Source organism: Amphiura filiformis, chromosome 11, assembly GCF_039555335.1.
Source record: "Amphiura filiformis chromosome 11, Afil_fr2py, whole genome shotgun sequence".
NCBI classification, from domain to species: Eukaryota; Metazoa; Echinodermata; class Ophiuroidea; order Amphilepidida; family Amphiuridae; genus Amphiura; species Amphiura filiformis.
Genome location: NC_092638.1, coordinates 54,737,239 through 54,764,973, shown reverse-complemented (window position 1 = coordinate 54,764,973; position 27,735 = coordinate 54,737,239). Strand labels below are relative to the sequence as shown.

The 27,735-nt window shown below is 36.3% G+C and overlaps 1 protein-coding gene and 1 long non-coding RNA gene across 3 annotated transcripts in view; one reads left to right on the top strand and one right to left on the bottom strand.

The window, feature by feature from the left end:
- Positions 1-9,676, bottom strand: part of LOC140165031 (uncharacterized) — a 181,753-nt gene extending 172,077 nt beyond the window's left edge. Inside the window, exon 1 of the long non-coding RNA XR_011860619.1 lies at positions 9,566-9,676. This is a non-coding gene — a long non-coding RNA (uncharacterized lncRNA). The remainder of the gene's footprint in view (positions 1-9,565) is intronic.
- Positions 1-27,735, top strand: part of LOC140165028 (ras-related protein Rab-26-like) — a 289,294-nt gene that overhangs the window by 112,396 nt on the left and 149,163 nt on the right. The window lies entirely within an intron of this gene.

The window sequence follows — 27,735 nt, the reverse complement described above, 5'->3', positions numbered from 1 at the left end:
CAACACAAAAAAGTGAAAATTAGAACAAAAATTTGGCATATACTCAAGATTTTGAATGGTTAGACTTGTTCCAAGTCTGTGATTTTTGTGACTTGATTGTCAGAAAACATGCTAAAAGTGCATGTTTTTGGCCCTTTTTTTCAAGAAATTAGTAAAATAGTGAACTTTTTCTTTTATCTCCAGTTAGGACTAAATGAATGATTAGGATTGAGCTATGTTTCATTTGGCAGAACTTGATAATATTTTTTTAATCCCAAAAAATTAGTTCTGTATTTTTCTGGAATGGGGAGTAGTTGTGACAAAATCCAAGACCTCAGTCACAATTAAGAGAGTGACACACAATGGGCTATTCCATTTAAAATCCACACTACCCCTGTGGAAGATTTTGGAAATATCTTCCACAGGGGAGTGTGTTTTTCAAATGTAATTGGTCAGAGGTAATCATTTTGAAACACATACTCCCCCTGTATTATGGCATTACCTATATCTTCCACGATTGGAGTGAGTATTTCAAATGGAAGTTACCCAATTGTCTATTCTATTTAAAACTTATACTCCCTCTGTGAAAGATTTTAGCTAAATCTTCCACAGGGGGAGTGTGGATTTCAAATGGAATAGCCCAATGGCAATATATCCACTGGTAGTATACAAATATTTACTGCTCATGAGGGATCTGGTGGAATCTATTGGTCCCCGAGGTGAACTGGAGACCGTGAGCCTACTTTCACCGAGGGGACCAATAGATTCCACCAGATCCCGAATTTAGAGCAGTAAATATTTGTTTTATATCCTTCATTAATATATTTGTTCATCGATTGGTTACGCAAGGCCTTTATTATAGACATAGGCCTACGCATAAATGTTGTCTAGGCTATAGCCTTGCTTTGTTTTGATTGAATGCACATAGGTATGCACAAAGCACGCACACAGTTGAGTGACTAAAGCTTACCGTGAAAATGTTTTAATTCCTCTACAATACCACCGCCAAACGAGTAACCATGTTCTCTGTTATTTCACTGTCAATATTAAGATACTGATCCTGATGTAACTCAGATTATACTATGAACCGCCGTATGTTAGATCCACTCCTGTGCTGCGTGTGTGCTTCGCAAGACAACATGCATTAATACCCCGGAACCGGTACTGATATCCAGCGTGCGTGGCGAGTTGCACCGACCACTAGGAACTGTGACGCGGCTATGAGGTCATACGCGCTCAGAGGAGGTAGTAAAACTATTTCCCTGGGAAATAGTACTTTGAATAGTACTCCATCCCCTCATCATCGGCTTTTTGCAAAATAGTTAAAACTATTTTTGGTCACATGATACTCGTTTAACCAATTAATGAACGAGAATATATTAATGAAGGATATAATTTAATATATCCACTGGTATTTTAATGAGGCAAAATCAGAGAAATTGCACTTTCAAAAGTGCAATTTCTCTGATTTTGCCTCATCTATTCGTATTCAGAATGCGATTCAATATGTCTGATGTGCTTTCATGTCCCACAAAAAATACTGTCCAAACGTTGCTACCAGAGCCTGTAAAGAGGCGTGGTCCAATTTTTCATGTCCTGAAAATCATCTCTGGCATTAATTTTCACTGGGATGAGGAAAATTTCTAATACCAAAATCTCAGTTTTGATGGAGAAAAATGAGTGACGAGGCTGTCGCTCGGGTCAAGGACCTTTAAAAGACAGCACAAATGCAAGTCCCAACTTATTTTACCGGTCATAGTAGTTAAGTTATTCAAGTATATATCGTCTGCTCAGTGCCAGAAGTGGTTAAGTGCAATAGCTGCCCTGAGAAATTTGTCATGACTTACACACAGTATATTGTTCTCATCTACACATGGCAGCTATACATGGCAGCTTTTGCACTTACCCACTTCTGGCACTGTAGCAGTCGATATATTCACTTGAAAGAAGTCGTTCTGTCGATATTATGTGCAAGTCTCCCATGCTTTCAATATTATGTGCAAGTGACTCATCTACACATGGCAGCTACACATGGCAGCTATTGTACTTACCTACTTCTGGCACTGCAGCAGTCGATATATTCACTTGAAAGAAGTCATGCTGTCGATATTATGTGCAAGTCACCCATGCTGTCAATATTATGTGCAAGCTAGTGACTCATCTACACATGGCAGCTACACATGGCAGCTACACATGGCAGCTTTTGCACTTACCCACTTCTGGCACTGTAGCAGTCGATATATTCACTTGAAAGAAGTCGTGCTGTCGATATTATGTGCAAGTCACCCAATTTATGTCAGCGCAGATCTTGGGATTACAACTTGCTAACTTGATGCAAGAAGGATGTTTACCTCGACTCAAGTATCACACATTTGAAAGTTAAATTACTTGTAAAAAGTACATGGGCAAGGTCTTGACGATGAGCTTATTTCAAAGAGAAACTTTGTGGGTTGGATTACCACGGAGCCTGAAAATCTAGATTGTGTGAATGAACGACAGAATTTGTTTGTGACCTGCTCCAATTGTTGAGTTGCTGTTCTTTGTTTAAAGACACCTGTATAGTCAATGGTATGTCCTTAGTGAATGGGGCCAAAATGGGGACAAAATTGAATACAGTGTACAGCATATTATGTCCCCAATCACAGGAGCAGTGTAATACACATAAACTTGCAAACGCAAAATCGGAATCAACTGAAATTTTGGGAATAATCTTTTTTCGTAGATATCTAATGAAAAATATCATAAAAAGAAGATGCTAGGATCACAACATACTCCTTTAATTATAATTTTAGATGCTAGGATCACAAAATACTCCTTTAATTATAATTTTAGATGCTAGGATCACAAAATACTCCTTTAATTATAATTTTTGAAAATGCGCAATAATGAATTCAAAGGTGGGCGTAATAAATTTCAATCTTGCCGGTCGTGCAACGGCTAACTCAAAATCAAACGCAAAGGGTCTTATATATATCAAACAAGATACAAAATGATGAATACCTAACAACCTGTTTGTGCATAGGAAGTATAGAACCTAGATCTTATTCTAAGTTCAAACAGCTCCTCCTTTCTCCCTCCGCTTTATGTTTGGACATCGTCCCTTACAGCGGATGCAACCCTTTAATCTAGACAAGCCATCGGGTCAAGTTTCTAATTCAGAAAGGTGATCGGCAGGTGGCGATTGTTTTTCCGAAACTTGAGACTAACTGGTCAAGTGAGATATGATGTAATATGTGTAACTAGTCTCAATTTAAGAAATAAAGGGCAATGCCCAATTCTTTACACTCAAATAATGTGTCCGAGGGAGTAAAAACCTAAGTAATGGGCGAGGTGCAGCCGAACATATTTACTGCATTACTTGGGTGTAAAGGATAAGGCACACTCTAAAAAATAAAGGTTCTAAAAAGGTTCTAAAGTTGTCCTCTCAGCAGAACCCTTAGAGGTTCTCTAAAGAACCAAAAATGGTTCCAAAACCGCTGAAATTGGCCCCAAAAGTGTGATACATAACGCTTTCAGTTCTTTAGAGAACATTTAAGGGTTCTCCAAAATTAAAGAACCTTTTTGAGAGGTTCAAGAGGGAGGGTTCTCCTGAGAGGACAAAAAAGGTTCTATTTAGAACCTTTATTTCTTAGAGTGCAGCAACCTTTACTCCTATTCTTTTGCTTCAAAAATAGTGCGATTTAAAGAGAAAATATCATTTTTTTGCTCAAATATGTGAAGATTTTCACATCAAGGTAAAGCACATCCACATCGCAAGGACAGCACATGTCGCTTGAAATCCGAGTACAGATATTCCAAATATTATGTGACATCACCAAGGAGAATTAGTCTAAGGCTGCTAATATTGATTTTGAGTTATTAGCCAAACATGTGCTCAAATTTGTTTGTTTCTCAGCTGATAAGTTGTCTATAACTTGGTAACCGGAAGTTTAATTTTCTTCAGTTTTGCATCGGAACGTAGCATTTTTGAAGAGCTAATACTGATGTCAAAAACTTGATATAGATATTTTCAACATATAGCCTCATTCCCCCTGATACCTATTTTCAGTAATTCTTGAAACCTTGTCCTCTGTTATCTATTATCTGTATTTACCTATTTTAAATCTAAGAAAGTGTGCTAGTATTAAATTATATTATTCAAAGCGATTTAAGATTAAAAAAAAACACCTGTTCTAAAGACATGGTAGTTTCTTGTGGTGTGCCAATTACATACTATGAATGTTTTGTGAGTTGGGGAAGGGGAAGGCAATTGTATTAACACTATTGATATGTGTGCTAAACATTGACTGCCCAGAGTACAAAAGAATTATGAATATGACAGATCTTCAGGAAAAAGTTTCTGATGTATTAAGCTATTTAAGAACAGAACATGCTTAGAGTTAATTGTTTAATAGAATGTATTTATTGTAAGAAAATGCTGGTTGACAACATACATCTATTTTAGATATTAGTCTATTGTTTGTTTGATAAAACTAGGGTCATTTGAAAGGACTTATGATATCTACCGACAGCTCTTCACTGGCATAGAAGATAGCAATTTTAAGAGAATTTTATCATCTACTAAAGATAGCAAGATCAAAGAATTGTTGCTATCTTATGAAGATAGCAATTTTAAGGGAATGTTTTCATCTACCAAAGGTATAGCAAGATCAAAGAATTGTTGCTATATACTGAACTGAAGATAGCAATTTTAAGGGAATTTTATCATCTACCAAAGATAGCAAGATCAAAGAATTGATGCTATCTACTGAAGATAGCAAATGTTATCAACTACCAAAGATAGCAAGATGAAAGAATTTATGCTATCTACTGAAGATAGCAATTTTAAGGGAATGTTATCAACTACCAAAGATATCAAAAACAAAACATTGATGCTATCTACTGAAGAAAGCAAGCATGATAGATTGATGCCATTTACCCTACTATCTACTGACAGTTAAGTGGGAATTTTTTTAAGGGTTTCTGCTATATTTACTGCAAATTTTGAAGAACCTTTTGCTTTCTACTGAGGATAGCAAGTTAGTTGGTTACAAAGAAGGTTAAATCATGTATTGAGCCAACCATGAGATGGTAAGAATAGTCAGTAGGACTGACAGGGATTAAGCTTAACACTGGTAAGAGATCTAAAAGCTCTACTTTGATTGTTTACTCAGATGATTATATCATGTAATTAACCAATCAGAGGTACTGTAAGAAAGGTAGTGGTGCCCACAGGGTTAACACACCAGAAAAATACTGCGGTAAAATTGTTGCTGCATTTGTCGCCAAGGCAGAACATCAAAACTGCATACTGGAGCTAACATTAACCATGTAAAACATCTCAATTTGGTCCTCTCCTGACAAAAAGCCCCATTCTTTCATTAATGATCTTATAAAGATTGAATATCATCAGTAATTTGTCGTCATCTGTCACTCACCTGTGTTGCGTGGGGAGAAATATGAATTTGTTTATTACTTACAATCCTATGGCTCAACTATGGATTATAAGAGATGCTCCCACGCAGCCACATTATTACTTAATTCCACAAGGAAAACTTTTACATTACATCAAAATATGCACAGGTGTATCGGATGCAGAGCTGTTAATTTGTGGTGAGCCATTATTTATCGCTTTGTTGAAATCCTTTTCATCAACTTGTTACCTAACATTCATCATATGATAGATGTGTTCCAATATCTGTGATCATATCTACAAATCAACCTGGCTTGTCGTTTCATAACTTGAAATACTTGAATAATATTATAAGTTTGTTGTAGAATAACTTAGGCCTGTCCCAATTGATTTTGAGTTTACTGTTTCCTGGCCAGCCCCAAACTTGAGAATTGCAAAATATTTAATTATTTTATTTTTATTGACATTTTCTCTGTTAAAGTTAGCAACTGTATGTACACGTAGCTGGGAGGAAAAGTGGGCAATCCTTTGACCTTTCGTATTGAAGATACACATTTTTATCCCCAAAAGACCTAAAATTTTTTAATATGCAATATGTCTGCTGTGCTCTCATGTCCCAGAAAAAATACTGTGCAAACGTTGCTATCCGAGCCCTTAACCCTAACCGTACTAATTACTACAAAATACTAATTGATATATGCGCTGTTCATGCATGCATCCCACATGGTGTGATGACGCAATCGCCCTAAGTGATATATAGGCACGGTTTTGCTGGCCAGCGAAGCCCAACACCCGTGGCTAAGTGTCGCCAAGCCAGTGGTTGGCATGCGAGGGGTCCCGGATTCGAATCCCACCCAGAGCAAACAACTTCTTTCTTTGTTTTCTCTCTTTATTCCTTCCTTCTTTCCCTTCCCGTTGCCAAAAAACCCTTAGGCGGTTAGGGTTAGGGAATATACTTGTACAGGATTTTCATCATGTTGTATTGTATTTATAATATTGTTGACCTTGCAGGAATAAGATTATCATGACCATCTTTGCCAAACATTAAATGATGTTCATTGCTTTAAGAAGTACTACACCTGTGGTAAATTGTGACTATTTTTGCATTTTTCTTAAAAATAATAACACACTGGTAACAAAAGTTATGCATATTATTGGGGCAAGGAAAGCAATTACTACACTGAAATTTCAGTGACTCAAGACAAGCGGTTCACTATATATGATAGGAAATGAGGTACATCCTAGCGGTACATCATTTCTTATCATAAATAACGAACCGCTTGTCTTGGGTCACTGAAATTCCAGTGTAGTAATTGGATTCCTTGCCCCATTAATATACATAACTTTTGTTACCACTGTGTTATTAGTTTTTGAGAAAAATGCAAAAATAGACACAAATTTAACGAGGGGTGTAGTACCCCCTTAATATGTTATCTAATACTTGTCCAAGCTTTCCATTATGTTATTTATAACATTGCCGACCTTACCAGACTAATATGGCCATAGCTTAATCTTATATCTTTATTAAGGAAACACTTGTCCAAGCTTTCCATCATGTTGGTCATTAATAACCTGTTCCAGCACAAACCACCTGCACAAAGGAACACAATGGGGTGATGTAAATGGACTCTCTCAGCCTGGATTGGTTCAGATCCATTTTATATGTGTCATTTTATATCACTAATATAATGTTTTAATTACCAATAATGTTATTGATGAGTACATTTTGTTTAGTGTATCATTAGCCAGCGGTGCAGGTTTGTAAAAAGTCTGCTTGTCTGTAAAAAAATACTAAAATCGGGCCTAAAATGTAATTTTTTTTAGATAAATACACCCCAATTTTTTGAGAGACATTTGTCCGAAAATCAATTTTGGAGGGGATAAAAGTCTGGGTTTGGCCAGAATGAAGATTTCACTTGAAAAGGTCTGCATTTGGAAAATCTGCACCCCCATCAAAAAATCCTGGCTATGGGCCTAGTGTATCTATATATGTTCCAAATGGAAATACACTTTCTTAAAAGACTTTTTTAGGACACCCTAGGATTTTGATATCCAAGTAGATGTTCTTTGAATTTCATAAATCAACAAATTTTGCTCAAAATTGCCCCAAAAAGTGGAAAATTCCCTAATTTTGGGTTTTTACTGGGGGTAACTGACTAACTGGTGGGCAAGAGTTCTGATGGGGGAGCATTCAAGAGTTCTGATGGGAGCATTTTCCCCTATGCCCCCTTCCCCGGTACTGCCACTGAATATTTTGCAACTGGAATATCCCATTCTAAGTTGTAACTCACCAATTTGCAGTCAATGCAGCTTTAATCAGACACAATTTCCTCTAAATTCAGCGGCCTTCACAGACTGATGGCTTATTCCCACACAGATTGCTACATAACGCATGCATACAGGAGAATGCCAATAGGGTATTTAAGTTCACATTTGACCATAACGGTATCCTTAGTCAAGTAATCCAATCAGCAATGCAGAGTGTTGCCAATGCTGCACTTATTGGGCTACTTGCAGGATTGGCAAGTCTGTGATTTGGTAGCACAATTGGGCAACTTTTTTGAAGATGGTCAGAGTGACTTTTGGTAGTTGTTCATCCCATAGAAAACAATGATTAAGAAAAAAGGGTGACTTGTCAACATTGGTCATCATGACTTCTGAAGTTTTCTGTCTCACAGAAACCAAATGTTAGGAAATAAATGGAGCACTCACTCACCCTCCTGTGAAACCGTAGAAGTGGGGACATGGTAATAATTGTGTGCACTGAACGCGCTAACCATACGTCATAGCATTATGATGATGCCACTACTCGATAGAGCTCCCCCCTATTTCTATTTGACATACCCTTCTCTTACCCGATATATATACATCCTTAAGAAGTTTAGAGACCAAATACTCTTACACAAACTCGGGACATAGTACTTCTGGGGTAATTTTTTTGGGTCCCCACTTTTTTAAAAAGTTTCCTATCACCAAACCTCTCTACACCCTCTCTCTCAACTACGCACATAAAACGACGAGATGTGGGACCCCTACCTTTAGTCCCCACTCTGTAAAACATGGTTTTCTCACTTTTCTGGTATACCGTAGAAGTGGGAACACTTGATGTCCCCACTTTTATTTCGAATCCCCACTTTGTTAGTGAAAATCCTTTAAATGTCCCCACATTTCGGGTTTTGTGGGTGCTAACACAATTGCTTTTCTACCCAATATTGAGTGATTATATGCATGATGTTACTGTAATGCACTGCAATATTTGGTACACTTTAGCAAACATTAGGCTCCTTGAATGTCTGGCGGCACCTGGGCATTGCAAAATGTTGGCAACACTGCCAGCATAATGGCTTAAAAGTCTCTACTGGCCAGCTAGGCTTTCTAGTACATTTCTCAGCTGATATGATCATATAAAGCCAGATTTATAAACTTGACACAAGAATTGTTTTTGCTGTACAAGAGGATTTCAAATTCCTAAAGAGCAATATTTATTATGTAGGCTATTTAAGGGCCAATTAAAGCCATATTATAACATTTCTTTAAAAATAGATTAGTATTTATTTTCCATAAAATGTTAGCTTTTACTGTAAGATATGCCCCCTTTTAATTTTGAGCCGAACAAGTGAGGTAAAGCAAAGAAAATTGGAATTTACTACGAGCGCCAATGCATGTTACTTAATGCAAAAGTACATTACAATCCTGTAAAAACCTGAATTTAAATTTTTTTTGAGGGTGTTCTTCTCAGCAAATGTTATAATATGGCTTTAACTAATTTCTTCTCTGTCTCAATTTTGGAATATTGGATGCATTCAGTATATCATCAAAATAATAAAATATTGAGCTACTTTGGTGCTTGAAACTTACTACTTTCCCACTCAATTGAGAGTACATGGTTCTAAGCATTTTTACTGCTGTAGATCATTACATATTGGGCTCATTGAGAGCTCTTGATTAGGCTACTTAGAGCTTTTGGCACACCTTGACACAAAACACATTTGGCAACACTGACGACGTAATGGCCACCAGTCTCTACTGACCATCTAAGCTAAGCATTCTAGTATGTCGCTCAGCTGAGATGACCATAGATGACCTGCAATATATTGAAAGCCAGATTGATTAACTTTACAAGACTTTAATTACAACTTAGCAGACACAGTGTAAAATTTGTGCTTGAAGAATTTGTCAACCCCTGAGCACTACCTGCCGATCTAACATTGCCTCTGATTGGTCAATTACATGATATCTTCACTTTAATCACCAATCAGAATGGAGCTTTGCAAATAATTCACCCCATTTTTTTGTGCGGTGATATTATTCTAACAAAGTTGCTGATTGGTCCAATTGATAATGAAAACTTGTTTTTGGCCAATCGGCAAGTAGTTCTCATGGGGTTAAGGATTAATTGCGGTTGACATTTATATTTAATTGATACACATTCAATATGCTATGTGTTCTCTGCCGTGTTATCATTGGTGTAATGCTCAATAGTGAATGTGAAATACACCTTAAAATGATCTGATATCAGTCACATCAAAAAGTATAGGACTGGAAATCCAGGGATGCATATCACTTTACATAAAAACCCATTGTATATTCAGAAACTTGTTAGTTACGAGTATGTTTTGCTTGTTGTTATAATATGTTCCTATTTAATACAAATCCTTATTACTTATGCTGATCAATTGTATGTATCCAAATTTAAGATATCTACCGTGAACAGTATTATTATGGAACTTATGTATGCAGATTAGAGCATAGAGTAAAATATTTTATGAAAATGCTATCTACTGTAGACAGCATTATTATAGAACTTAGTTTTGCAGATGGGAGCACAGAGCACAATATTTTATGAAAATGCTATCTACTGTAGACAGCATTATTATAGAACTTAGGCAATGGAAACAAATTAGTTCAATCTTTCGATCGACCATCGATGCTTGACTGATCCTTATTATTTGTAGCATCAATTAATATACTATTGTTAATTGTAATAAAATAGTACTTTACATCTGTAGTGACATTGACCAATATAAATTTAGCGTTAAATCTAATTAATTAGTTGATAGTTCATTAATAACAAGCATCGAAGCAGCATCAACGGTCGATCCAAAGATCGAAAAAATTTGTTTCTGGTGCCTTATTTTTGCAGATGGGAGCACAGAGCACAATATTTATGAAAATGCTATCTACTGTAGACAGCATTATTATAGGACTTATTTTTGCAGATGGGAGCACAGAGCACAATATTTATGAAAATGCTATCTACTGTAGACAGCATTATTATAGGATTTACATTTGCAGATGGGAGGATAAAGCAAACTATTTATAAAAATGCTATCTACTGTAGATAGCATTATTATTGGATTTACATTTGCAGATGGGAGCACAGAGCACAATATTTTATGAAAATGCTTTCTACTGAAAACAGCATTATTATAGGACTTACATTTGCAGATGTGAGCACAGAGAACTGGCTACACAATATATTTCTGAATTGTGCAATATGCTCCGCAGAGATTGGTATGTTCATCTTCAAAATCACTTCTTTCTTTATGCTACCGCCTATTCACCAAGTTCTACAGTGAGAAAACCTTCCTCTTTGCTGTACCGTCTCTCTGGAATAACCCCCCGTATCTAACATCCATTCTGCCAACTCACTTCTCACCTTCAAGCATCTTCAAGTCGGCCCCCGGTCAATTTTCTTTTATTTTGTGTTTAGAAAATATACATCATAAGCTTTAAAATGGTATATAATTTGACTTCAAACGATATCCAGAAGCGGGGTTATGGTTTATTGAACTTTGCTTATTCAACAAAATGGTACCTTTATTTATTTTACATGTGTCTCTTTTCCCACATTGCTGGTAATAAATATCAAACAGTCATAATTGGCGGTCATTTCAAATCATCCCCAAGTCAACCAAGTTCAGGAATGTCCTCTCATTGTTAATTGTTGGTTATACATACCTAGACAAAATACAATGCTTTGTAATTCACCACTTGAACAGGATTTAGCCAAAGCAAACAAAGACTAGAGCTATTTTAGAATTTTATAGACATAGGTAGAAGCTTATTATCCTATTCAACAACAGGATTATTATTATTGGTTTAAAAGGTGTTTGACTAGCACTATTCAAATGAGATACATGCAGCACCAACTTGAGAATACGAACTTCATGTATATTTTACACTGTAACTCAGAATACAATTTAGGACATTTAGGGCTCATTCGTGGAGTACGGTCACATTTTGTAGTAATCGTTATTCATCTGTTATTATATGAATCCTGTCCATTTCCCATCTAGGGAGCAAGAGTTTACTGACTGAAAATGCTACCTACAGATGACAGTATTATTATAGGAATCATATTGGCAGATGAGAGCATATACACAATATTCATGAAAGTACATCAAAAATAGAAGTCACATCGGCAGATAAGAGTAATGTACAATATTTATTGAAAATATTAATCTACAGAATATTTACGGAATACCTACAGAAGTATTTTATGATTATGATAATATCAGCAGTATATTAGTTATATTATAGTATACAAATATTGACTGCTATGAGGGGCATGGTTAAAATTATAGGCCCAAGGTGAGCTCAAAACCGTGACTATGCCCCGAGGCGTGGCCGAGGGGCATAGTCATGGTTTTGAGATCACTGTGGGCCTATAATTTTAACCATGTCCCGAATAAAAAGCAGTCAATATTTGTTTTATATACCAAATCTAAAGATTCTTTTCATCTGTTTGGTTAAAAGCATCGATTTTGGAAAGAGAAATTAATAGTTTCAATGCGAACGGCACAGATTACAATCTGCGATTTCCGCGTAATTATAGCGCGCGCAAATATTAACGTGTGCGTAATATCATTTTACGCTGGGAACAATGCACACGCAGAACTATGCCCGGGGAATAGTTACTTTTGCGGGCATAGTCAAAACTATGTCCGCTCTTTTAACCAATCAGATGGCGGGAATCTTTAGATGAGGTATATAATTGGGTATGGTGACCACTACTGTTAAGTTCCAAACTTAAAACTGGTAAACTTCATCTTAAAAATTTAAAGTCAAAGTATAAGACCTGCATGTGTTACGTAATGCCAGTATGTTTTGATATACACAAATACTGTATGGTACCATGATTCACATATATATATTGCATTCATCTATTCACTGTAATTTGTGTGGGTGGTTCACAACTGCTTCTATTGCATCCCACAGTAGCTGAAGGGAGTATCCCATCATGCATTGCAATCTATCTGCTACATAGAAAGTACTTACAAGAAGTAAGTAAGAGCTGCTTAAATATTGAAAGCCATGGACAGTTTTAGAGGCTTTAGAGGTCATATTTTTTCAAACAAAAGTCTCAGCACACCCTGATTTAAGCAAGTAATTAAAATTTGAAATGAGGGAATGTGTGTACACATTCTATTGCATGTGCAGTTCTATTATGGTACCGCAGAGCATGATGGGATAGCCCCTCCAGCTGCTGTGATGATTGCATCCACCATGTATAGGAAACAATAGCTTATCTACACCACGTGGGAATCCGATACACAGGTGTACTATGTTCTATGAATGTTTGCCGATATTTTCCCGGATTCTCGCCCACCGCATCCATTAATGAGGATACTCGAGGGAAAACACATTTTTATGGGAAGTAATTGAAATAGCAACCTTTGGTCTATTGAGTTTTTAGCATCTTATTGCAGTAAGTTTTGCTAAAGCTTTGCTTTAAACTCTCCACGCGGATGTTGACTGCAGACGACAAGTTTCAATTTATTTAAGTAAAAAATTTCAAACTTGTACATTTTCATGACCATATTTGGAATCGGCATTAAAAATGCATAATTATGAGTACAAACAAGCTTAGTATTGGTTCAGTGGTTCTTGAAATAACTCTTGATAATTTCAGAAAATATCTTAAAACTTGGACTTTTTATGTTATAGGCTATGGCCAGCATGCAGAGTACACAATTATTTGGTGACATTTCTGTAGTATACGAAATGTAACATTCTAAGTTCCTCATATTATACATGTCTTTCTTCGTTCTTGCTTGCTTGATTATATGCTTTCTTGAGAGTTAGGCAACAATATAGCACCAAAAAGTTAGGCAACATTATAGAACCAAAAAGTTAGGCAACACTATTGCACCAAAAAGTTAGGTAGAACTATAGCACCAAAAGGTTAGGCAACACTATTGTACCAAAAAGTTCGGCACCGCTATAGCACCAAAAATTTAGGCAACACTATAGCACCAAAAAGTTAAGCAAAACTATTGCAACAAAAAGTTAGACACCGCTATAGCACAAAAAAGTTCAGCAAAACTATTGCAACAAAAAGTTAGACACCGCTATAGCACAAAAAAGTTCAGCAAAACTATTGCAACAAAAAGTTAGACACCGCTATAGCACAAAAAAGTTCAGCAACATTGTAGCACCAAAAAGTTAGGCTACACTATTGCACCAAAAAGTTAGGCACCGCTATAACACCAAAAAGTTCAGCAACATTATATTGTAGCACCAAAAAGTTAGGCACTGCTATATATAGCACCAAAAAATTAGGCAACATTATTAAAAGTTCAGCAACATTGTAGCACCAAACAGTTAGACTACACTAGCTGTAGCGCCAAAAAAGCACCACTATGGCACCAAAGAGTTTAGCTAATCAATTCATTATTTCTGTAGCGATGTTACATTTCTTGAAGTCATCACAAGTGTTTGAATAAATGAGGATCATAAAATTGTAATGTGGCAAACATTTCCGCTTCACATTCAATATGGCTCCAGGCAGATCCAATCAAGGCACTTTGTTTTGTGCATAAAATCTTTCAAATTATATTGAACGCTGCATCTTATTCTAAAGTAAAGATGATAAATGGGGACGGGAATATTAAGAATGTAAATTTTTCTCACAAAATAATTGGAAAGCACAATCTTTAGTCTATTTTACAGTGTGTTTTTCTAAAGATAGTGCTTGTTATTGAGAGCAGATTGGAAGGCGAGGCCGTGAGGGAATGGGATGATTTTTTCAGTGGAGCTTAAAATGGCCCTCAGGACCAAAATGTGAATCAATTTTAGGTTATGAGCATGTAATTAAAAGTAGTTTTTTTTTAAAGAAGCGCTTTTGGTTGTGATGATACTAGTTACTGAATTATTTGAGTATTTTATTTACTAGTATTTAGTGTTTTTGTCATTTGAATGGAGGTTTTATAATTGAAAATGTCATGGTGACGTTAAAACGTCGATTTTCATTATCTGAATCAATATATTATTGAAAAATAACACTTTGGTGTTTTGCAAAAGTTCATTCTACAAATCATATACTTTGAAAATTTGCTTAATTTATTGTTGTTAATGGGTTATGAACGTTTTACAAAAGTGGTGTTGTTTCAGCCCTCTTTACAACATAACTCAAGAACCACAGGACCTACAAAAGTATATCTGTGATATTTGAATTCTTTTACACGCTCGCTATGAATTGAGCAATGCAATTTTGCTAAAGCTTACTACCATTCGCAAGATGCTGCAAACTCAATTTTTTTTTGCTGCTTCGACCAACAATATATCGTATACCCTTAAGCACTAAGTTTATTTATGTTTTATTAATACATTATTATTTTGACAAGATTTTACTGAAAATGATGTGGGATGTTCAGATTCAAAGAAGTGGAGGATTTGAACACTTAGATTGTACTTGATTTAACCATGAGGAGAAATGAGAGGCAAGGTAGATCAACATTGAATTATTATCATAGCATGGAAGATCCTTGATCAAATTAAGTCAAGACTTGGTTAAATATAGAATATAAATTATAGTCAGTGCTGTATTGAAGGTTACCTTATCACAAAGATGTTTTTGACCAAATTGCAGTAATTTTCTAGTGACAATGGCTTTTCTGGAAATAAAGAAATGTGGATATTCTCCCCAGAGTCAAATATATATATGCAAAGAGAAGGTTTGCAGCAAACACACTGTTTTTGTGACTTTAGGGTATTCCAGTTGAAATCCATACACCCCTTTGTAAGACATGCTCTTGATCTTCCATACAAGGAGTGTGAATTTTAGATGGGGTTACCAGAATGGGTGACTCCGTTTGAAATCTACACCCCCTGTTTCTGTGATTAAGGTCATGTCTTCCATTTAACTGGAAGAGCCAATTTGGAAAAGGGCACATAAAGGTTGACAGAAAACATTTGATATTGCAAAAAAAATATTCAGAAACGAATCCAAGCTTTTCGTTAATTGGGGTGGGCACAAAGGCCAGATTTGGCTGAAATTAGGCTGATTCGGCATGATTTTTCTTGAGTTTATCATCATTTCCTTTGATTTGGGGAATTTTAGAGGGCTAATGCACTGGATTTCCTTCTATGTGGATCCGCCCCTGACATTACAATGGCATAACATTATTTCAGTGATGTCAAAACATTTATTTTAATTTTAGCAAAAATAAGTTTACAATAACATTTTAAAAACATTTTGTTTTGAAAATATAGATTGAACAAAATGTTTTGTGCTAATTGGTGTGACTTTTTGAATAACGTTTGCAGATATTTTTTGTTTGCTGGGCTTTCACTAACACCTGCATTAACAATGACATTGACTATTACTATACTCTGGTGTTTCTGGGAATTGCCTTTATAACTGATGAAATGATAAGCGTCGAGGTCATATTAATTTTGATAGAAATATGAAACAAATATATAATTTTGTGTGGGCAGATATAAAATATTGTTAAATAGTGATCAAATGCACCAAAGAGATTTTACCCAAAGAAGATGGACTCTGAATTATCACTTATGTGACATGATCAAGGGGAATAAGTCACATGTCGGCAATTTTCAATTAGAAGCTTTTTACATCATTTCTGACAGATGCTACATTTTGATGCAAATCCCATCAAAAATCGGATATAGTTACCGAGCTATGAGCAATTTATCAATGGCTGAAAACAATATAAAACAAAAAGAGTTCTGACTGCCCCCCCGTGGCGCCACCACTGATTTTCTTATAATTTTTTTTTATGTGACCGGAACGTTATATTAGCATATAGGCCTACAGCAAATCGAGACAAATTAATATATTGGTTTTTGCATGTGAATTCTTCCATTTTTCAAATATTTCCGTCAGCAATATCTCAAATGTGTGATAAAATTAAATAATAGCGTGCAATTGTCTGATTTTTGTCTCATTTATAGTACAAAATAGCTGATGGGTGTGTTAATATCTAGAGAGATCGACATGTTATGCACTTACGGAGCAGATTCCTGACGCTTTTCAACCTAAATTGAAAGTGTTTTATGACAGACTGCCAGACCAGACCGGACAGTCGGGCGGATTTCTTGTCAGACACCTGTCTCCAAGGGTAGTGTCCGATTTTGACATTACTCGTGGGTGACAGCGATGTCATTGAAGGAGTTGCCTGCTAGCTATTAAGATACTGAACAAGCCATTATGTTGTGAACATTAAATTTAACTCTAACACCCTTTCTGCTTTTTAGCAAAGGGGAAGGAAATTGTTAACAAAAGTAAAAAAGATCATGTGTGATGTAATTAAGCAAAATGTGATGCGATCAAGCAAAATCAGTCGGAACTCAGAAATATTGATTTTGAGATATAGCCAAAGGAAATATTTTTTTTGTTTCCTCCTGTTTTTGGAAACTCTTCAATTGCTCATATCTTTGGAATTGGTTGTTCCATTTCAATGGGGTTTTCTGCAAAATCCAGCTTTGTAAATGCTTTTTACTATCCTATAACTGAAAATTTAATATTTTCCGAGTTCCAACTGATTTTGCTTGATCGCATCACACATGAGTCTGATGTCAAATGCCAAATATTAATTTTTTAGCGATTTCACTGAATCTCCCACATTTTCATCACCTTTTGTTAGAAATTTATTCAAAATTGAGTCATCACAATATGAAATACTGACACATTTTTATCCCCATATCTGCAAACTAGAATTTCTGATATCCAATTAATTTTGCTTGATCATGCCACATTGTTTTTAAATTCATGGATTTTATTTTTATTATAGCATTAACAAAAATGCAGTGAAAATGTACAACAGAAAGATTTACACAAAATAGACATGATCATTGTCTTACAATTGTTTGAAAACTTGAGGTACAATAAAGCCAATACTACACGACCATGAATCCACATAAATCATCACAGTGGTTGTCATGTATAGCAATGTATGCGTAGGAGTAGGTATTGTGCTTGTGTTCCTCTCTGCTAGCAGGTTGAACCATTGCCCTTGCCTCTATTTCACTGTTTTCAGGCGTTGATTATATCTGGGTTCAATTTCGTCATGCTCGGCAAGAATTAGATCAGATTCTTTGCAAAGCAAATTTGCTGAGAATTTAACACATTTCTCACCGATATGCTCTATTCGGCTGGTTTAAGAAGGGTCGTCTTTCAAGGAACTCTGTTATTATTAACCCCATGTGCACTACTGCCTTTATTACAGTGCCACTGATTGGTTAATTAAATGATCTAATCATCTGAGTGACGAATCAAAATAGATCTTAGCAATTGTAAGCATAATCCCCTGCAGCCCTATTGATTATTCTTACAACATCCCTGATTGGCTCAATACATGATATACTGTAAAAGTCAATATTTTCGCGAGAAGATATTTTCGCGATTTTGAAGATTTTGTCAATTGCACGAGAATTAAATTTCGCGGTTTTGATATTGATACAATAGAAACCTAATGCAAAAGTTTATTTTCACGAGTTTTTATTTTCGCGATTTTATGTCCACTCGCGAAATTCGCGAAAATAAAAACCTCGCTAAAATTTCTACTTTTACAGTAGTCCTGTTTGTAACCAATCAAAACAGCTTGCAGAAGCTGATAACTTGGTCTTGTGTTAACCCATGGGGTTAAGTTTGCATTTCTTTGATGCACGGTGAACAAAAATGTTTTGGCTAAAAAATAGTACTAATCCAAAGAACTAAAGGTTGTAACTGATTAACAGACCCCCGCTTTTACCAGACCCCCGCTTTTACTCATACCATAAAAATGCAACAGGTAGTATTTTGAGCACTTCTGCATTTAGTTTTAGTAATTAATGCATTTGTAAATTGACTAATAGTAAAAAAACCAGTTGGATCTTATTGTAGGAATTTCTTCATATTTCAATTTAAAATGATTATGCAATGAGAACTATGGTAAGCCAATATTTTGATGATATTTCAGCATAATGCAGCTTCTCATATACAAGAAGAGTGAAATTCAGTTGATTTTGCCTTGCCAAGCTACTCATCTCTGATCTTGACACACATGCGTGCAGTGAGGCTATGTAATACATACCTAGCAATATTGCGATCAAGTCAAGAAAATTGTAGTTGGCACTATAAAGAATAATATATTAGTGGCCTAATTTTATCTGATCAAAATTCAACCAATAATGTCCAAGTTGCAAATGATGATAGTGAGAAAATTATAATGAAACAATGATTTGATGTAGAATTAGCCAATTTACCACATATCTCTATATTGATCATATCATTTGCAGGCTTGAGCTTTGCCAATAATAATTAGAGGCAGGTTTAAGGGGGTACTACACCCCTGGCCAATTTTGTGCCTATTTTTGCATTTTCTGAAAAATTATAGCACATTGGTGACAAGTAAGATATGTATATTATAGAGGCAAGGACTACAACTACTGCACTGAAAATTCAGCAACTCAAGGCAAGTAGTTATTAATTTATTGCTTAAATATTGGTTTTCCCTCATTTTTGACTGTAACTCCACAACTGTTGTCTGTGCTGAAATAAAATTTTCAGTGCAGTAGTTGTAGTCCTTGCCCCTACAATATACATATCTTACTTGTCACCAATGCGCTATAATTTTTGAGAAAAATGCAAAAATAGGCACAAAATAGGACAGGGTGTAGTACCCCCTTAACTATAAAAGTATAGGAGACCATGCACACACTGAATTCATCGCAAACTAAGCATATTAATTTGCATGTTTATATATAAAAAATATTTCATTATGTGTATAAGTTTTGAGCATCTCAAGCTGATTTTGACTGAGTTTAAATTAGGGTCGAAAAAGAGGCAAAAAACGCATTTTACATTGGAATTAAAATCTTTTTTATTTGCCTTATCATAACTTGCCACAGATTAGAACAGCTGCTGTGGCTTACAACTAACCTGTCAGCATCATCTCAGCTTGCTAATGCTGTGTGTGCTAACCATAGGTTTCAGCATTAAAAAAAACATAAGTTTTGAAATGTTTGCACCAAATATCAAGAGCTATCTCAAGAACCACTGAACCAATACTAGGCTTGTTTGTACTCATTTTAATGTATTTTTCATGCTGATTGCAAATATTGTCATGAAAATGTACAAATCATTCAATATTTAGCATATTATGTTGATACTGAATATCGTTATGTGAGATTCTACTTATACACTTCAATGTAGGGACCATTCAATATTTACAGGGGGTTGAGGGGGAATCCAAAAACTTTTAGGGTGTTGATGAGAAATGTAATTTTTATTTGATCTATGATGGGGTGTTGTTCACTTTTAAATGAAGAAAATTGAGAAACAAAGGGGAATTTGAAAATGTTACGAGCCAAAACTTGGCCACTTGAGTGCACATGCCTTCCTCATGGTGAGTTTGAGGGCCTCCAAATTTTGGCCTGGCCCAGGGCCACCAAAAAGGTAAATCCAGCCCTGTAGTGACCAATTAAAATACAACTTTGAAATTTCCAATTTTAATCCTCTTTAGCATACCACCATGCTTACCATGTTGCTGATTGGCTCAATAAATCATAATAATCTTTGAGTAACCAATCAGCAATCAGTACCCATAGGCTAGGTTACATTTGATGCACATATAAACAAACACATTTTCCCTCAATATAATCTATATGGTACGTATCTACTTATAAATCAGAAGAATGCGTACTCCCCATGTTAACATCTATCACCTATGAAAGAAAAATCCAGGAGGAAAATAGTCTAAATGTACCTCCAAATTATTTTTCCACGCACATATAAGCCTGTTTTTGTAGCGCCTAAAGCCCTGTCTCTGATAATTCAATACGGTACATTTCCGCAGTACTACATATGGTGGCTGTTTGAAGTCCTACTTTGGAAATTCTTTGCATTGATTAGAGCTTATGGATATTTTGTGAAGAACCCTTAAACTAGCCTAAATGGGCTATTCCTTTTAAAAACCCACACTCCCCCTGTGGAAGATTTTTGAAATATCTGCCACATGGGGGAGTATGAATTTAAAATGGAATGAACACATTATGCAGCTCCATTTGAATTATGTGCACCCTCTGAGAAAGATTCAACCTGAATCTTTCACTGAGGGAGGGTGAGTTTCAAATGGAGCTGCTACTCTGTTCATTCCCTTTGGAATTGGTACTCCCCCTGTGGAAGATATTTCCAAAATCTTCTGCAGAGGTAGTGTGGATTTGAAATGGAATAGCCCAATTTGTAGCATAAGTGAAACCTATAGCCATCATTTGCAGGCATTAAACTACCAAATTGAACATTCCTTGGAGCCAACCATACAGGGAGATCGATTAACCCTTTCTGTATGGATAGCAAAGGCAAATATTTTGGATTAAAAAAAATAAAAATTTACAAAAATTTCAGAATTTTGAATTTTAATAACCATAATTGAAATCTCCATGAAATATGCATTCAAATGAGTACAAACTTGCCTAGTATTGGTTCAACGGTTCTTGAGATACCACTTTGTATTTTCAGGTAGCAGAATTTGGCAGCAAAAATATACATGTAGTTATTGTAAAGTACAGTGCAGCAGCAGTCGGCAAAGTGGCATGCTTTTCAGTTGTTTATAAAGCACATTGCATTGCACCACAGCGGCGGTTTATATTAGATGGGTTATTAACGGAGGACAGGCATAGGTGTAAAAATAAGTAAAACGTTGAATGCCGTTGGGTAGTGAGCCAAATGAAAGCATCCCGGGGTCACTCCCATTGTGGCCTGTACACCATCCGCGATAATGAAAACGCGTAAAAGGGTCGTTTTTCAGTGGGTAAGCACGATCTGCAGCGTATCGCGTTTAGGGTGTCAAAAACATGAAAAATTGGAAAAAGGGTAGCAAAATTGCAATTTCTAAATACGCTGAAATGAAATTTAGGTTATGAAATTTGATGTTAGGAATGAAATCCCTGTTTAGGGTGTCGTTTTAGCCAAGGGTTAAATCCTTGTTTAGGGTGCTTTTCAAAAGTTGATTATCGCGGATGGTGTACAGGCCACAATGGGAGTGACCCCCCCGGGGAAAGCATTCAACACTTAAATTGTTATGCTTAGCAAGAAAGGTTAAAGAGATCGTACATTTTTGTGAATAGTTGACGTCATGTAGCAGATGGATGATTTTCCTTTTGGGGGTGGCTCGTTAGGATATACAGGGTGTATTAAAACAAAATTTACGCAGATCTCAAAAAATTGATGAAACCAGACCAATAAATTGTCATCTAACCTTGATTAAAAAAATCCAAGCCCATTGCATTATGCACATTTACCAAGTTGTGTGGACTTGACCAATTCATGATGGTCATTGATTATTTTTAGGACATCACTTGTTCAATCTTCTGGATTTCACTGTTAGGATTTTTATCACTATTAGGATTTTGCTGTCAGGATTTACATCTTGATTTTTTTGATATAATTTCTTTGTGAATCGCTTCAGATTTATAAGTGAAATCTTTAGTTAATTATTATAAATATAAAGCTATATTTTCAAAGATTATATGCGCTATAAGCAATACAGTACAATGCAAGCCTATAAAACTGACTGACTTCTTTCTGCCACTGACCGAAACAAACGTCCCTAGCCAACAACACGTACAATCTTGTAACTTAACATGATAAAGTAAATTCCCTGAATCTTGTTAAGTTTTGAATTACTACTGATGTCATTTGTGAGCCTTCAGCTAGTAAGCTGTATAGCTAGATATGTGAGGTCAACACTCTATCGGAGCTTAAGCCCGAGGTATACTCCATCGTTACTCATGATATCTGGTGGCTTCTTCCATCAGACTCACAGCATGAAGCAATCCCAGCCCCCTAACTCAACACAAAAGTTGGCAACCATGAGAGTTACCAAATCTTTTAAAGACCCCATTTGCAATGATTTTTCATCGAATTTACCCCCCTTTTTCATGCAAAATTGAGGACAAAATGTGGCCAAAAAAACCCCTTTTTTGTAGTTTTCAATGACTAGAATTTCCAGCATCCCTTTTCAATTACACTAAATATTGACATAAAATTACCGGATTTTCCCAAGTACCCCTTATCCAAATTTCGCGGACAGTGCAAATTAAATACCCCCTATTTTCCCAATTTCGCGGTCCTCGCTACTGGTAAAAAAATCACCCCCTTTCCGCGCTATTTGGTAACTCTCATGGGTGTCAATTTTTGTGTTGAGTTGGGGGGCCGGGGAAGCAATGAATGAAATATATACCACAAGACATCACCAGGATTGCTGTATTGCTTCATCCTTAACATTTTTGGACACTTGTTGGGTTGTTGATCATTTCTAAAAGTTGCCTGTTTGATACATCCCTATGGAAGACATGACCTGAATCTTCCACAGGGAGTGTGAATTTCAAATGGGGTTACCTGAATGGGTAACTCCATTTGATATCTTCACACCCTGTGTGGAAGACTGAGGTTATGTCACCGATAGGAAGTGTAGATTTCAACTAGAATAACCCATTGCAGTTGTAATGTAAAGTATGCATCAGGCTTAATGTGCAGGTATAGCAATGCTAGACCTTGTACATACAGTGTGGATACAAAGTTGTAATGTAAAGTATGCATCAGGCTTAATGTGCAGGTATAGCAATGCTAGACCTTGTACATACAGTGTGGATACAAAGTGTTTTTGTTCCAAAAGACTTTTATTTTGACAGGTTGTCTCTTGAAGGGATCTTCTCTTTCCTATTTTTAGGAGAAACAACTCGTTGGAATAATTGTGGAATAAAGAAAGGAGTGCACATCTGAACAAATATTGGGTGTATCAGAATTACAAGTTTGGACTTGTGTGTACAAAGAGATGGTAGATCGGTCAGAAAAGATGTGTTGGAATAAAATTGCACCGTTGTTCGGTATCCATAAAATTACCTGTGACACAACACAGGAAGAGGCTTGTGAAATGAAACAGGTTGAAGCAACCTGGTACCACTTTGTCTCTGCTGCTTCCACTATTCCGCCTACGAATGGCAGATGATGATGATGCGGGTAGGGCAGCAAAAATAACAAAAACCCTGCAAATCACCCAAGAAATTACAAAAATCAATAGAAGTGCTAATATTTGTCACTCTATTTATCTTTATTCAGTCAAAATCAAACTTTGTAGTTTACCTTTGGGTGTTGTTCTAAAATGTTATTCATTTCCATCATATTTTCTTGAAATGTCCTTGTGTACTTACTTATTTTGGGTCAAATTTTTGAAGCTTTTTGAATATTTCAGACATAACAAATATTGTTTAAAAAGTGGATTGATTATCATTTATATGTCTAGTTCAGTATCAGTTGGTTTAATGATGTTGTGGTTTGTATGGTCTTGGATTAAGGCTACTAAGTGTCCACTAAAATATTCAAATTCATGCATATCCCAAAGAATTGTAAGTCCTATGATTAACTGTGTGTAGCAATAACTATGGTTTTAATCAACAAGAATCCAACTGTTTTCAAGTTAAAAATAGATCTACTTTAATGTGATTCTGTATCAAACAAGCCTATCCTTACATGTTATTGATACAGCCAGTGAAGCATCAACTTCATTATGCTGCAATACATAGTGAACTCGATGAATAAAAGATTTTGTATTAGGCATAAATGTTTTATCATCTTTTAGGTAATTTTGTAATGTAGGTCAGACTATCAACACATTTTATATTCAAATAAATTGTCGTGAATTAAGGGGCTATCACTAAACCAAAATGGCTAAAAATGCACCCGGAAGCTGCCTCACATCGCTTCTGTGAGATTTTGGCCCTAAATTATGCTCCAGGAACAGCTGCTCCGGGAGCATATGCTCCTGGAGTATGAATAATCTGGAGTAAATAATCTAAGTCCAACATGCTCCAGGAGCATGTTTTGAATGCACAATGCTCCAGGAGCATATAACACATGCTCCAGGAGCATGTTTTGAATGCACAATGCTCCAGGAGCATATAACAAATATGATCCTGGAGCAGTGTACATTCAAAACTTGCTCCTGGAGCATGTTGGACTTAGAATATTACTCCAGATTATTCATGCTCTAGGAGCATGCTCCTGGAGCATATAATTTCAGGCCAAAATCTCACAGAAGCCTGCCTCACATCCCTGTGCCCTCATTTCTAATAAGAACCCTTCCGGTTGGTGGCTTGTTTGTACTATCATTTTGACACACCCTATAATTTTATATCATTCTCTCCCCTCAAAATATGAGTTAGATGCAAACTTTGGCTGACAATCTACTGAGCCTTTAGGAGACATTGAACTTAAAATATGGGGGCAAGTTACACAATGTGACGTTGAACTTAAAATATGGGGGAAAGTTTCTCAAGGTTGGCACTAGGTGTGTACATTAAAGTGTCTCCTTAGGCATTATACTTATTCTTCCTTTTAAAAACTGCATTATCTTACTTTGTGACGTACTTCAGATATAAAATGAAGAACTTGAACTTTCAAATAGTTAAAAGACTGTCTGTGTTTATCTTTACATATGTGATGCGATCAAGCAAAGCGAGTCTGATGACGATCAAGATCAAATTTCAGTTTTCAATTTTATTACATGAGCCATTCTTAGAGTTTATTTTGCTGAAAACCCCATCATAATTAGACTTACGGTTCCAAAGATATGGCTATTCAAGTGTTGTTCAGAACAATTTCATACACTCTTCGATAGCGAGAACCAATCGGAGCAAGCGTTAGAAAAATCCAAACCATGCATTGATTGTGTCTAATTGCACTCCGAGTGTTTCTACGCGTTCGCGTCGCGTAGGATTGATTCATTTTTCGGGCGGGTTGATGCATTTATATTTGGTTCTCTTTTCCAATATTTTTAGTGATAATTTTGTTATAAAAAAAGTAAAAATCACATGTTTTTTCTTCTCGTGTATGAAATAGGTTTCCGGGGCTCGTGCATTAGACGCATCAACATCAGCGCGCGTGCATTATTTTGTCTAATTTCTCGAGCAACAAGTAATACAAGTTCATTAACCTATAAACGAAGGAAGTTGAATACTGTTGTTGTCACCTGTGGCTCAAAATCAATATTCACGACATCCGACTCATTTTGCTTGATCACATCACATATTTTTAGCAAATATTCCCACATAACCTGAGAGGTTAGATCAGAAGAATTCAGACTACATGTAGATTTGTGCATAATGCTATGGGAAGTCCACCATACTGGATTTTCATACATGAGGGCCAAAATAGTGTCTTTCCAGTTTTTTGTGGCAAAGGCTCATGACTCACTGTGAAGGGACTTAGCTAGATTTGACAAGTGCCCAGTATTCTCACCAAAAAAATGCCCTGTCCAAAAATTTGACCTTGAAAAACATAAACTAGACTGCAGTTCAAATTGCTATTGCAAATAGTCTTGATTTATTAATCTGGTTTTGTTTTGAGTTTGCAGAACTTAGTCAAACATTTGCCAGAGACATTAATTTTACCATGTCCCAGGACCAAACTGCCTGTCCAAAATGATGTGTGGACAGGTGATTGGGTAACACATTGAGCTATTCCATTTAAAATCCACACTACCCCTGTGGAAGATTTAACTAAAGTCTGCTACAGAGGGAGTATCAATATACAGACAATTGGGTAACTTCCATTTGAAATGCTCACTCCAGTTGTGGAAGATGTAGGTAAAGCCATAATACAGGGGGAGTAGGCCTATGGGTTTGAAAATGAGTAACTCTGACCAATTACACTTGAAAAACATACTCCCCCTGTACGATATTTCCAAAATCTTCCACAGGGGTAGTGGATTGCAACTCGAATAGCCCATTGTCCCTGTGTCGTTTTATTGCGATTGCACACATTGACAAAGAAATCTATATAGATGTAAGCATTTTCCTTCTCTATGTGCAACACAAAATATGATACAAGTCTGGCCTCCTAGTCTATAACCTCTTGGGCGGAACAGAATGTGTAAAACCTTGGCATCTTTATTGATTTGTTGTCTTGTTAATTGCCATCCTCCCAGTGATAACCCCGGTGTAGCAGCTGTATGTATTATACCATACAATGTAGGATCATCTCTCATGCAGATGATGGCATCCTCAGGGGACATTTGTTGATGCTGGGGTTCAACGTGATATGAAAGATGACATTACATCATGTTGGTATTGAATTGTGTTGACCTGGTCCTACCACACTCTCCAAACAGCCCAGATCAAATTTGATCTGGATCAGGATCAAATATGAGTTTGGTCCATTCCAGATCAATCTGATCCGAAATTCGGGGGACATTTGTTGATGCTGGGGTTCAACATGATATGAAAGATGACATTACATCATGTTTGCATTGAATTGTGTTGACCTGGTCCTACCACACTCTCCAAACAGCCCAGATCAAATTTGATCTGGATCAGGATTTAATATGAGTTTGGTCCATTCCAGATCAATCTGATCCATAATTCTGGGGACATTTGTTGGTGCTGGGGTTCAACGTGATATGAAAGATAACATTAGGCTACATCATGTTGGCATTGAATTGTGTTGACCTGGGCACACTCTCCAAACAGCCCAGATCAAATTTGATCTGGTTTAGGATCAAATATGAGTTTGGTCCATTCCAGATCAATCTGATCCATAATTCGTGAGACATTTGTTGATGCTGGGGTTCAATGTGATATGAAAGATGACATTACATCATGTTGGCATTGAATTGTACTGACCTGGTCCTACCACACTCTCCAAACAGCCGAGATCAAATTTGATCTGGTTCAGGATCAAATAAGAGTTTGGTCCATTCCCGATCAATCTGATCCGTAATTCGGGGGACATCCTTCTCTATGTGCAACACAAAATACAACACAAGTCTGGCCTCCTAGTCTATACCTCTTGGGCGGAACAGAATTGTGTAAAACCTTTGCATCTTTATTGATTTGTTGTCTTGTTAATTGCCATCCTCCCAGTGATAACCCCGGTCTAGCAGCTGTATGTATTATACCATACAATGTAGGATCATCTCTCATGCAGATGATGGCATCCTCCCAGTGATAACCCCGGTGTAGCAGCTGTATGTATTATACCATACAATGTAGGATCATCTCTCATGCAGATGATGCCATCCTCCCAGTGATAACCCCGGTGTAGCAGCTGTATGTATTATACCATACAATGTAGTATCATC